The sequence below is a fragment of the Fukomys damarensis genome, unplaced genomic scaffold (genome assembly GCF_012274545.1).
Source record: "Fukomys damarensis isolate Sample0158 unplaced genomic scaffold, DMR_v1.0_HiC HiC_scaffold_12, whole genome shotgun sequence".
NCBI lineage: Eukaryota > Metazoa > Chordata > Mammalia > Rodentia > Bathyergidae > Fukomys > Fukomys damarensis.
In genome coordinates, this window is record NW_022900924.1 from 24,164,033 (window position 1) to 24,178,461 (window position 14,429).

A 14,429-nucleotide genomic window follows, 5' to 3' on the forward strand; every position below is an offset into this window, starting at 1 on the left:
TGGAAATAAAGTGTTTGTAAATGGGGAGGGGAGGAGGGGTGGAGGGAGGGCAGGGACAAGGGGAAAAATGAGAATCAAGACCTATTATGTAAAAGTACAGAATTCCAATGATGAATGTAATTGTATTGTATACCTAGTTGTACCAATAACCTCAATAAAAAGAAAGAAAAAATTAAAACCATATGTGCCTGCAGTTTCCAAAAGCAAAATGCACGTATGTCAGTCACTGGGCCTTCAAAGTAACTACTGTGATGGAATATGGTGCCTAGATCAGCTTCATGACTATTTCTATTCCTGGACCGATGATGTGACCTGCGAATTCAGATTTGGTTATATGAAGGTAGTTTGCAATCAGGCTATATGACTGATGTGAGAAAAGAGAGAATGGTTTCTTAAAACAAAGATAGTGATAACACTTGAAACAGAGAAGATTTCTTGGTTGATATTATATTATATATTTATTAAAACTAGTAATACTGCTAAGTTTTTCTAGCATTTATTTGGTAAGAGACACTATATTAAGCACATGTGTTTCTCACTAAATTCTATTTACTCTATTAAATGGGTGTTTCAGTAGAATTATTTCATCTATAATAAATTATTTCATGCTCACTAAGATTGGCTTGCTTAAGGTTTTATTTCGTTCACATAACCACAAATACAGACAGACATCTGGTTCTAGGACTGGATTAACTCTCAAAGCTATTAGAACTATTGGTTGGCTTTTCTCTAGTTATGTTAGATTTCAGTTCATGATTGTAAAATGGCTGCATAGCTTCAAGTTCACATTTTCACACAGCCTATTAAAATGTAAAATGAAAAAAAAATGTAAAAGGAGAGTGGAAGCTTTTCTTCTTAGGAAGATGAAACTGTTAACAAGAAACAGCCCTATAACTTTCTCTGAGAGGTGACAGACCAGGATAAGATTTTACACTTAAGAACAAATGAAGATGGAAAGGAAGTCTCATACATTTTAATCTTCATGTAGAACTATCTCTTTTCTGGCAATGAAGACAGTGGCAGAATGTTGATAGGCAGCAAAATCTTTTGTTATAATGTATAGTATTTTATAGGAAGCTTTGGTAAAAGACATAGGAAGTAAGACCAACAATGATTTAAACCACAAACCTATTTCTTGTTAGCTGAGCAAGAAGTATAGAGTTAGGCAATGCCCCTGTTGTTACAGCAATTAGCTCAGTACGGTTCCAGTGATCTGCACTCTCTGTGACCTGCTGTCCTCAGTGTGGTATTATGACTCCTTCTGGTACATGGATACTGGGAGTCCAAGCACTGTCTCTACAAGGACATCTTTCCATCATTACTTAAGAAAGGAATAGAATGTGGCTTGTATCTAGATGTCCCCCAAAGCCTCATGTAGTCATGGTGGGGCTTTTCATAGGTGTCTGTATCTATAGTGTGTGAAGCTGGGATTAAGCACACTATGCTGGGATGAGGGGTGGGTGATTATTAAATTAATCCACTGATTGGTTTGGCATAGTTCTGGGAGTGGATAATGGGAAGGCACTCTGGGTATAAGTGTTACCTGCCCTAAAGGCATGTAGTCTGGATGGAATACAAGGGACAGAAGGAGGACTGCTGTGGTTGCTTGTTGCTTGCAGCTTTTGCTGTCTTCTGTCTTCTATAACTGGTTCTCCTCTGTGACGTTCCTTTACCACGCCACCCTGCCTTAGAGCCAGCTGATTATAAACTGAAATATCTACAAACTATAAGCCAAAATAAATCCTTAACTTTGGGCATCAGGGCTTAGTCTCAGCAACCAGAAAAGTAACTAAAACAGAATTTGGAATGTAAAAAGGCTTTGCTCTTTGTTTTCTTTCTTGTAAGGAAATAAAATATTTCTCAATATGCCCAGAATTTCTTATATTTCATTGGCCAGAACTGGGTTACATGTCCTTCCCTAGATCCATTCCTGGAAAATGGGAATTGTTTGATGTCATAAGAATGAGTTAAACATGTAGAAATAGTATAGCCAGGGAAAAGTGTGCACTTGAGTCGGAGTCCTGCCCTTTCATGTGTTTGAACACTAGAGTAGAATGAGGAATGCTAATATTTGTGTTCTCTGAGAATTCTTTCTATAGTATTTTCCTGAATATTGAGTAGTCAGACCTGATAAATCACTATTGTTAGTGCCTTTGGATCAAAATTTATTTTAGCACAAAAATACCTTTAATTACATATTAGAGATTATGCTAAGCAACACACACACACACACACACACACACACACACACACACACACACACACACACAGCTGAACCAAACAAGTACTTCACTTCAAAGGACTCACATTCAAGTAATAAAGATAATGTATGTATCTGATGTTGTATGTTTGAGTTTATTCTTTGTAAACTTCTATTTTATCCCTAGAATGATTGTATAAAAATGTATGAGGATTTTGAAATATATGATTAAAAAAATAGTACAAATTGGAAAAAAGATTTTGATCAAATAAGAATGGTGTTCCAGAACTTTTCTTTTTCTTGTGGTCTATAATTGTGTGAAAATTTAGTTGCCAGCTGGTGGCACTAATTGGCACTCTCTTGAATAGTCTTTGAGCAAGAAAATTAATTAGACATGAAAAAATGATATTCTCTTATCATGTAACCTCAGTAGATGGTTGCTACAATTTAGGGCAGGAATGGAATTGGTGAAACATGTTGTACCTTGTTAAATCACTTTAAGGTGATTTAAACACAAATTTTATTTGCCAGATTTAATTATTCAAAGATTAGCCATAGGCTCAATCTCTGACTTTGAAAAATTTTTTGGTTTTGTTGTTTAATACATACATGTATACAATGTAACATTATCAACTGTATCTATTTCAGCCTTCCTGACTAGTGGTGGCACTGAGATCCATAAAATAAGTACTAATTTAACTGTTTAGTTGTATTCATAGACATCAATCCATATTAATTTTATGTGCTGAATTGGCAATCCTTTTCTGATTTCTCCTATGACTTCTACCTTTTATTTTTCTTTCCCTTCCCTATTGCCTATTAGTTTAAAATACTTACAGTACTCTCCAATTTTTCCCCTTTCTTCCAGGTAATTGGACTCACTGTTCTGATTTTAACTATCCTTGATTGCAGGGGGCCGACAGGAAATTAAGTATGTGACTTGTATCAGTGAAAATAATAGAAAATTAAGGGGCCTATGAAAATTGGAAACAACTAAAGACATTTAATGTTAATACTTAGGGAAAAAAAAACTAAAAAAACCCAAAAAACTCCATGCTTTACCAAATGAAAGTCTCTGTCAAACGAATTCAGCCCTTAGCATCTGATTTGTTACACCCAGCTACCAAATCTATGATCTCCAGTTGACCTCTCCTCAAAGCTTTAATCTCCATAGAAAATTGTCCATTAGAGGATAGTACTAGAACTTTAGGATTATCTGGAGAAGGTTGGGAGCTGGGATTTAGACTTTAAATTTTTGTAACTTCCTCAGGTATTGAAGGCCATGGTCAAAATACATGTTTTCAAGAAAAGAGCCACAAAGGCATGCAACTTCCTCCAGAGTTCCTCCATACCATCAGTAAGTGTGTGCACATCCTGGGGAGCATCTGTGCAGACCAGAGTGATGCAGTGCAGGAAGGTCCCAGCTAGGGCCCTGCGTGACCTTAGAGGTGGGGGCAAAGTTCACCAAACCACAGGCTGCCTAGAAGAGAGCTGCATAGTGCATAGCCTTCACAGGCATGCAAGCTTCATTCAGAGTCCTGCCATACCATCAGCCACAGCCAAGGGCCCGCCTGAAAAAGAACCACACAGACATACAAGCAACAGCCAGAGGCTCACGCTGATACCATTGATAAGTGCCTGACGACCCTAGCCAGAAGCCTACACAGACAACAGGAATTGGGATACACAGCCCTCAGCCAAAGCACCCCCCCAACAACAGCTACATAAGGTCCCCAGCAAGAAGCACACCTAGATACCAACCCAAGTGTGCACAGGCTCCAGCCAGAAGCCCACATGGACAACAGTTCAGCTCAGGGATCCAGAAGGCCACCATTCTAAGCACAGGAATTGGTGTGCTGGGGAGAAGCAGAGCCAAGGCTTGTCAGTGGCCTGCTGAGAACTGAAGACCACTGGGTGTGCAAAAAGTTCCCTCAACAAAGGCACAGCAGGCTGCATCTGCTACAAAGTGAAGCACAGAAGTAAGTCTCAAAATCAGATTTCCAGATCACCTAAGTCAACTCCAAAGGGAAATGACATGGAGCAATCTGATACTCAACCACCTAGACTCCCTGAACTGGTAACAAAAGAGGACCTGGAAAAAATGAAATCAGAAATAATTTCTCAGATAACAGCAGAGATTAGGCTCACAATACAAGACACAATTAATAAATCTAGAGTGGACACAGATAAAAAAATAGAGGAGCTGAGAAACATGATGGAATCCCAACATAGGAAACAAATGAAATCCATAAAATAGGTGAAAATGGATTTCCAAGAGATTAAAAACTCTATTGAAAGTTTACCCAGCAGAATTAGCAAGTAGGAGGACAGAATTTCACATACAGAAGATAGGATTGCAGTTAGTGACCAGGAAAAAAAATCTCTTAAAAATAGTAAGGGACAACAAGAAATCAATCTAGCAGCTGCTAGACAATTCAAAGGAGAATAACTACAACAATATGAAAAAAGAGATTGAAGAGGATATGAGAAAATGGAAAGATATCCCTTGCTCCTGGGTAGGAAGAATCAACATAGTGTAAATGGCCATTCTTCCAAATCTGCTATATACTTTCAATGAAATTCCAGAAGCATATTTCATAGACCTTGAGAAAACAATCCAAAAATTCATTTGTAACTAGAAGAGATCTAGAATAGCAAAAACAATACTATGCAATAAAGACAAGGTAGAGGGTATCACAATCCCCGACTTGAAAGTATACTACAAAGGTACTGTGATAAAAACAACTTGGTACTGGCAAAGAAAGAGACCTAAGGACCAGTGGAACAAACTAAAAGATGCAGAAACAAGTCCAGACATATTCAGCCACCTCATCTTCAACAAAGGAGCCAACTATGCTCAATGGAGGAAAGATAGCCTCTTTAATAAATGGTGCTGGAAAAACTGGGTTTTAACTTGCCAAAGATGAAAACTAGACTCATGTCTCTTAACATGCACTAAACTAAAACTAAAATGGATTAAAGATCTGAATATTAAAACAGAAACACTAAACTAGCCAGAAAAGAGATTAGGTAGAACTCTTGAAGACATTGGTGTAGGAAAAGATTTTATGAACAAAATCTCAAGCAAGAGAAACACCAATAGTGTGAAGAGACAACCCACAGTGTGGAAAAAAACTTTTCACCAGCTCTTCTTCAGACAAAGGTCTGCTATCTAGAATATATAAAGAACTTAAAAAATCAGACCTCCCAAATTTAAATATCCAGTCCAAAAATGGGCATCTAAAATGAACAGACATTTCTCAAAGAATTAGAAATAGGAAATAAACATATGAAAAAATGTTCAACATCACTGCACATTCAAGAGATGCAAATGAAAACAACACTAAGATTCCTCCTCAGCCCAGAAAGAATGGCTGCTATCATGAAATCAGCCAATGACAAATGCTGGCGGGGCTGTGGGGCAAGAGGAACCCTACTATACAGTTGATGAGAGTGTATACTGGGGCAATCACTGTGCAAATCAGTATGAAGATACTTCAGAGAACTACTGTTGGAGGTCCCATTTGACCCTGCTATACCCCTGCTGGGTGCCTTCCCTAAAGAATTAAAAGAATCACACCACAGTGATATATGTGCACCCATGTTCATAATAGCTAAAACTTGGAAGCAGCCCAATTGCCCATCAACTGAAAACTGGATAGAGAAAATGTGTGTGTGTGTGTGTGTGTGTGTGTGTGTGTGTGTGTGTGATATAAGCCATAAAGCATGAGACCTAGAGACATTTATAGCTAAATGGATGCACACTGAAGCCATACTCTTAAGTGAAATAAATAGGATGCATATGTGTAAATACCAAACATTTTCTCTAGTGTGAGAAACAAAGTGTAAATAAGGACTAAAAGGTATAATAGATAATGTGAAATAGGAAGAAAAGGTGCAAAGGGGAAGGGGGGTAGGGAAAAAGAAAGACGGGAGTGGAAATAACGAGAAAAAGAATAAATGGAAACAAAATCTTTGTAGATAGGGAGGGGAGGAGGGGTTGAAGAGAAGGCAGGGGGATGGAGAAAAAGCAAGAACCATGGTGGATTATATTAGGTGTAAATTTCCAGTGATGAATTTCATTACATTGTATGCCTTAAATGTACCAATAAAATTAATTAATTAAAGATTTTTTAAAAATACATGTTTTCATCTTTTCAAATCCTAAGCATTTCCTGTAATTAAAAACATGTAAATAGTAGATAACTGAAAACAAGAAGAATGTTTTAAAATTTATAAATGCATAGATATATTGGTTACCTTTGAGTGTTTTTTCTAGTTTAATTGCATAGGGTAAGAAAATATATTTTTTGTGATTTATATTTTTAAAAATTTTAGATGTTTTGTGAATAATATTTGAAAGTTTCATTTCTCTGTAAATAATTCTCTGTGCATACTCTGATGATTCTAAAAAGTTATTTCTCTTATCTGATGTCATACCTATAAGTTGCCTTACTTGATTCCTGACCATTTTGGGGAACATATATCTAAGCATCCTTCTAGGAATATAGATTTATAATTTTTTTGCTCAAAGTTCTAGAATTTTTAGTTACATTATATTGTTAAAGAATTTTTGGTATATAAAATTATGTAACCATTTTCAACCTTTTTGGTGAATTGTTACTGTTAGCATTAATGATATCTAGACATCATGTTAAATAGCTACTTTTTTGGGGGATGGGTAAGTATTTGTTTGAAGACCTTTTTTTGTTTTGTTTTGTACTGAGAATTGAACTCAAGGCCTCACACTTGCCATGCAGGCATCGTGCTCCTGAGCTTTATCCCCCATCTTATCTTTATCACCTACCTGCAGACGTATGTATATATACATAATTTTTACAGGTATTCATTTTCAATCTATGTTGTTTTGTTTTAACTATCATCTCTTGTTATGAAGCTTCAACAGGATTAGCAATTTAGTATCTAATGTGATAGTCTCTTTTTGTGGTAGAATATAACCTATTTATGTTTTATAACTATCAATAATTCTGAATTATTCTTACTTATTTTTGTTTTCTATTTCTTATGCTTATTTTTCTTTTATTCCTCTGCAACTTTCTGTCTTTTATTTTCTTCCTGAGTTTTATATTAAAATTTTCACAAATTGATTTGAAGTTTTACACAAGGAGTATGTAAACTTCATGTTTTTGGATCTATATTATTAATATTTTAAATGTTGCATATTTATATTGTTGAATCATGTCTTTGGTTTTATTTTAGTTTCCACTTTGGCAAAATAACATATTGAGCAATTTATCAAAATATTATTACATATATGATGGAATTCTTAAAAAGTCTTTTAAGTTTCTTTGCACTTGAGTCTTAATTATGTATCCCTATTTTCTCTTTAGTGCCCTTTAAGGAATATGTTGGCAATTTTTGGAGAAACTTTGTTTCTCTTTCTGTATTATATTAGAATATTCTTTTTATCCTTGAAAGAAATTTTAGTAGAATATGCTTAAATAAATATTTTTCACTTAATTATTTAGAAGGATCTTTCCATCTGAAGTTTTAAAATTTATTTGACAGGAAATTTTTCTTTTTATGTCAATCTATTTTTTCTCTTCCTTTCTCTTTATCCTCTTAATCTGTTTCCCCTATTAGTTTACCCATAGACTTTTCTGGCATAATTCTGCATTTTTTACATTTTCTCATATTTTTTTCAATTTTTGTATTGTCTGATGATTAGCTCTGTGTTTGATGTTTTTATCACCAATAATTCATCTTTAGTTTATTTTTCTTACTTAATCTATTTTTCTCTTGACTTTGGAAATAAGACATATGATTTCCAAAAATATTTGTTGCTTCTTTTTCAAAGCATCGCCCCCTTTTCTTTCTCTTTGCTTAATACTCCTTTTCTTCTTCTTTCATCTCTCTTTTTCTATTTAAATATATACATAATTATATTTATTTAATGTTTTATTTTCCAAAAATAAAACCTTCTCAGAAATTCCCATTTCTCTTTGTAGGTTTGGTATCATTTATTTTTCCCTCAAATTTTTGGTGATTTAGATTGTTTGTGCAGATGATGTTTTTGTTTAGTATGTGTAGCTGGGGAGCTTGTTTGTGTGTGTGTGTTTTTAATCTCTCTTCCTTTTTCTTTTTTCTCCCCCCCTCACAATACTGGAGTTGAAGCTAGAGCTTTTGTTCTGAGCTAAATCCCCAGTTTCTTTTTATTTTTATTTTTTAAAATTGGAGGTGGAATTTTTCTAACTCACTAAGTTGCTAAGGGTGGGCTTGGATTTTTTTTTCAGCTTTAATTGAGTTTATTGGTACATTTTAGGGATACAGTACAGTTACATTCATTGTTGGGATCTTGTACCTCTACATGATAAGTCTTGATTCTCATTTTTTCCCCTTACCCCTGCCCTCCCTTCACCCCCTCCTCCCCTCCCCATCTACAAACACTTTATTTTCATCTTTTCATTCTCTCACATTTTTTTCTTTTCCCTTATTACCCTTCCTACCCATCCCACCTTCCCTACACCTTTAGGGCTTGGATTTTTTTTTTCAGCTTTAATTGAGTTTATTGGTACATTTTAGGGATAGAGTACATTTACATTCATTGTTGGGATCTTGTACCTCTACTTGTAGGGCTTGGATTTTTAATCCTCCTGTCTCAGCCTCCGAGTTTTCTGGGATCACAATCATATATGACCGTATCAAGCTTGGTGCATATTTCTTGGATGAGAATCTTATTTTGAGAGTGAAAGTAAACTTGGCTGAGTGAATTTTTTTTGTGGCATAGTCCAATTTCTTTCAGAGCAGGTGTCGCAAAATAACCACTGGTGTAAAAACTGACAGATTTCATATGAAATTAGAAATTTAATTTTTTCTAGAAATATATGAAGATCCAATAAATTTAGACTTGTACTAACCTATGGAATGAAGTGCTTAGAACTAAGTCAAGCCTTTTAGATTAAAAAAAAACTGAAAATTTTGCAGAGAAGCATCACAAAAGTAATATGAAATGGAGAATCTTGATGGATAGGAAGTTTAAATCTATGATGATAGCAACTTCATTAATATCCTATAAAGTAATGCATTTAAAATGCACCCACATAAACAACACACACACAGGTGTGTGTGTGTGTGTGTGTGTGTGTGTGTATATATATATATATATATATTTTTTTTTTTTTTTGTGTGTGATATCCAAGTAGCTGTATGAATATTTCTCTTTTTAGTATGGTCATCTATTCAAGAAAATATCTTGGAAGTGTATACAGTCTGAATTAACTCTAGTTTTTTAAACAACTCACTAGGATTTTAGAGATTTTTAAAAATTCATATAATGGAAAGAAAATTCTTCCCAGTATGATAGCTTGGTGTTCTGGTAGAGTCTAATGTCAGCTCATACTCACACATTAAAAGACAAAAAGTCTGAAAGGCCAATTTTTTTTAGGTTTTAGAACTTTCTAAAATTTTATTCAGGAATTTTTGATAGAAATATGAGGGCAGCTGAAAACATAATTGGTAAAATTGGACACATAGCCTCAGTAATAAAATTCCTAAATTTCCCATAGAGCTAAAATAATGGCTCTAAAAGGAAGTACTCTGTGAACAGCGTTCAGCACAGTTTATCTTAGACTTTAGTAACCTGCTTTGATTTATCTCTTTGGGAAACTGCACTGTGAGACTAAACGGGGGTTGCATTCTTTGGAGGGACAATCTATATAGGAGCAATGTCACTGGATGTTGTAGCACATTTTTAACCATGAGCCCTGAGATGGAGACTTACTAAAGAACTAGAAGGGACTGATGCCATGGTGCACTTCTACAGTTCCAGTTATGTGGGAGGCTCTGGCAGGAGGGTTGGCAAGTTAACTGGCCTGGATGACTTAGCAAGATACTGCCTCAAAATTAAAAAAATAAAAAATGAGACTAGGAAATTATCTCAGTGAGGAGGCACTGGCTTCCATATATAGTAACAAGATAAAAAACAAACAAACAAACAAACTAAAACACCAGATCTCAATCTAATAACAACCATCTATGACAAACCAACAGCTCAGACAAAAGCTGAAAGCTCTCACTCTAAAATGAGGAGCAAGTCAAGGATGTGACTGTCACCAATCTTAGTCAATATAGTCCTAGAAACATTACCCAGAGCAAATAGACAAGAGAAAGAAAGAATTATCATTATTTGCAAATGAGATTCTCTACATTGAAGACCCAAATGCTGCACCAAAATTCTTCTATATTTAATAACAAAATTCAATAGCATAGCTGGGAACAAAGTAAACACAAAAATCAATAGCTTTCGTGTACGTGAAAAACAAACTCACTGAGAGAGAAATTAGGGAAACAACACCTTTCACAGTAGCACCCAAAAAAATAAAATACCTAAGAATCCATCTAAGGAAGTAAAGGATCTCTACATTGAAAACTGCAATACTCTGAAAAAGAAGATCAAAGAGGATATCATAAAATGGAAAGATAGCCATGGTTCTTAGGTAGGAAGAACTAATATAGAGAAAATGTCCATACTTCCAAAACTGTTATATAGATTTAATGCAGTTCTAATCAAAATTCCAATAGCATACCTGTAGAGCAAACAATGCTAAAATCCATTTGGAACCAGAAGAGACAGAATAGCACAAGCAATTCCAGGCAAAGAAAGGCAAGGCAGGGGCATCACAATCCCTGACTTGAAATTATACTACAAAGCTACTGAGATAAAAACAGCATAGTACTATCAAAAAACAACAACAAACAAAAACAAAAGCAAACAATAGATCTGAGGATCAATGAAACAGATTGGAAGATGCAGAAACAACTCTAGATACACTCATCCACCTCATCTTTGACAAAAGAGGCAAACATCTTCACTGGGGAAAAGCCCATTTAATAAATGGTGCTGGAAAAACTGGCTTTCTACTTGTCAAAGATTAAAATTAGACACACATCTTTCACAATGCACTAAACTAAAATTGAAATGGATCAAAGATCTAAATATTAAAAGAGAAACACCTAATCTTTACATATATATATATATATCATATTTCTCTATATATTTTAAGGTAGAATAGGTACAACTCTTGATGACACTGGTATGAGCAAAGACTTTATGAACAAAACTTCAATTGCACAAGGAACTAGCACAAAGAATCAATAATTGGGATCTCATCTTATTAAAATGCTTTTGCACAAAAAGAGAAACCACCAACAGAGTGAAATAACAACCCATAGTGTGGAAAAAAAAATTTTCCAAGTGTTCCTCAGACAAAGGAATAATATCTAGCTTATATAAACAACTACAAAAAAGCCAGACCCTCAAATTTAAAGACTCAATCCAGAAATAGATATGACATGAACCTTTCAGATGAAGAAGTATAAATGACAAATAAATATATGGAGAAATATTCAACATTATTTGTTATTTGAGAGATGTAAATGAAAACAACTCTGAGATTCCATCTCACTTCAGAACGAATAGCTATTACCAAGAAATCAACTAATAACAAATACTGGTGGGGCTGTGGGGAAAAAGGAGCCCACTGTTGTTGGGAGTGTAGACTGGTACAACCACTGTGGAAATCAGTGTGGAGATTCCTCAAGAACTAAAACTGGAGGTTCTATTTGACCAAGCTATTCCCCTTCATGATATCTTCCCAAAAGAATTAAAACCATCATATAACAGAGATATATACACACCTTTGTATTTGGCAGCACAATTTGTAATAGCTAAAAGTTGGAAACAGCCCAAGTGCCCATCAAATGATGAATGGATAAAGAAGATGTGTTGTTGTTGTTTTTTTCCACAGTGGAGTACTACCATGCCATGAAGAAGGTTGGGCTTGAGACATTTATAGCCAAATGGATGCAAATTGAGACTGTGTTCTTAAGTGAAATAAATTGAATGCACATGTTTGCATTGTTTCTCTGGTGTGACAAACAAAGTGGAAATAAGACTAAAATATATAATAGACATTGTGAAATGTTCAAATGAGAGGAGAAACAAGGGAGGGGGTAGGGGAAAAGGCAAGAAGGAACAAGACAAAAAATAGCAAGGGAAAAATGGAGACAAAGCTTTTTTTATATAAGGAGGGGAAGAGAGGTTGATAGGAGGGGATGGAGCAAAAAAAAAAAGAAGCAAGATATATCACGTCCTGATACAAATTCCCTATGATGAATGTTATCATTACACGTACCAAAAACTTACCAATAAATGTTTTGCTACAAAAAAAAGAGACATGTAAGAAGAACTTTGTATTACTCCAGATCTGCAGTGTGCCTCTGGCTATGCCAGTGTGTTTCACACATGTATTTGGGGAGGATAACACTGAGAAAAACAGAGGTTGATTTGTTGAAGAGATAGTCGAGTTGACATTACAATGTGTGCTAGATAGTTCTCTTGGTTCATGCAGTGTTTATCTTTTTAAAAAAATTCATTTAAATCAATATTGAAGGACATCTTTAAATGATGAGGCTATGATCATTCCTTTTGGAAATATAAAACGTACAACAGACACTGGGAAGTGGGAAGAAAATGATCAAAGGAGAAGAAGAACAAGGGCTGGGCCTTCTTCTTGGCATAGTAGTACTCCACCGTGAAAAAAACCCACATCTTCTTTACCCATTCATCATTTGATGGGCACTTGGGATTTAGCTCAGTGGCTGTGTACCTGCATTGCAAGCGCAAGGTCCTGAGTTCAATCCCTCATATATATATATATATATACATAAAGAGGAACAAGATGATTGTCAGAAGCATCCTTCACAAGAGAGTTTAGTGATTTTCTCAGCCATTATCTAATTTACTTTAAAGTTGCTTCTCAATTTAATCTAATCTACTTTAAGGTTATTTCACAATTTAATGCACTTAATAATGTGTTTCCTAAACTCCAAGGCAATATATATATGTATGTATGTGTGTGTGTATAGACATATGTATACTTAAAATTTTAAATCTGTAGCTTTTTTCTGGAGCAGCAAAGTAGTGGTAATGTTTTATTAATTTGCATCTAATGTTACTCCTTTCTTCCTACCATTTATCAAACTTCTTTGACACAAAATTTTTTCATTTCACTTCACATCACATCAGATACAAGCACAGTGCAGTGCAAGGGCTTTGGGTTCTATCCAGAGTGCTCCAAAAGGACGAAAAGGAAGAGAAGAAGCGGGAGAAGGAGGAAGAGAAGAGGAATGGAAGAGGAAGAAGAGAGAGAGGAAAAAGAAGAAGGGAAGCGGGAGGAAGAGGACAGGTGGGGGGGTCTTATAAACAAGCCCCTTACCTCACTTCTAGACTGTGAAATTCGAAACACTGTTAACATAATGAACATTAAGTTTTCCATTGTGACATTCATTTAGCTGGTTTTCAAATACATTTATTCAAAAGAGACACACAATCCGACTGTAGATTCATCCTTCGTTTTATAGTAAGCCCTGGAGCTGCATCATCCTTGTGGTCCATTAATCTCTTACTGCATTGCCTTAAATTGTGTCAGTTATAAGTAATCATAATCTGTCATCTTTGAAAAGCTAACATTTGTTAACTTCATAGGCATGAAAAAACCTCTTGATAAGTGAGGTTGCTAAAAAGTCAGATTAAATGTTAATTGATGCAAGGGCACAAAGCAGTAAGGCACTTAAGAGTTTAGATGCAAGTCCTACATTTATCAGACTTGACAAATTATTCTGAATAGTTTCCATAAATATCTGCTTTTATATTTTTCTCGCAAAACCATTCTCCATATAAGTATGTCATAATTAAAAAAATAGTTGAAATAGTGCTTTTGCTAGGTGTTTACATAATCTCATATGAACGCATAGGCAAGAGTCTATTGTGTATATTTACAATGTTTTATTTTTAAGCAGTGTGGTAGTCCAAGAAAGGAATCAAAGAACAGACTATCCTACAAATTTGCATAAGGAGAAAAGAACATGCACACTCTTGGGGAATTAAAGAGAAGATTCTTTCTTAATCATCTCATACATTTAAATTGCCCAAATTTGCATAAATGCTGAAGTGTGAATTGTTGCCTTTTTAAAAAAATGCAATTCCTTTCAGACTGTTGCCAATTATTCTTGGCAAATGTGGTAAAGTTAAAGGCACAGAAAGTCACTGATACTCCCTGGCTGTCTTCCCCCAGAACACTGACAGAAGGCATGGTTAGCTTCGATTCTCTGTTTGATAGGCAAGGCAGAAGAAGTACAGTAGCCTGGTTTGCTTGGATCTTTGGCTGCTAGTAGCCTACTTAAAAAAAAAAAAAAAAAAAAAAAAAAA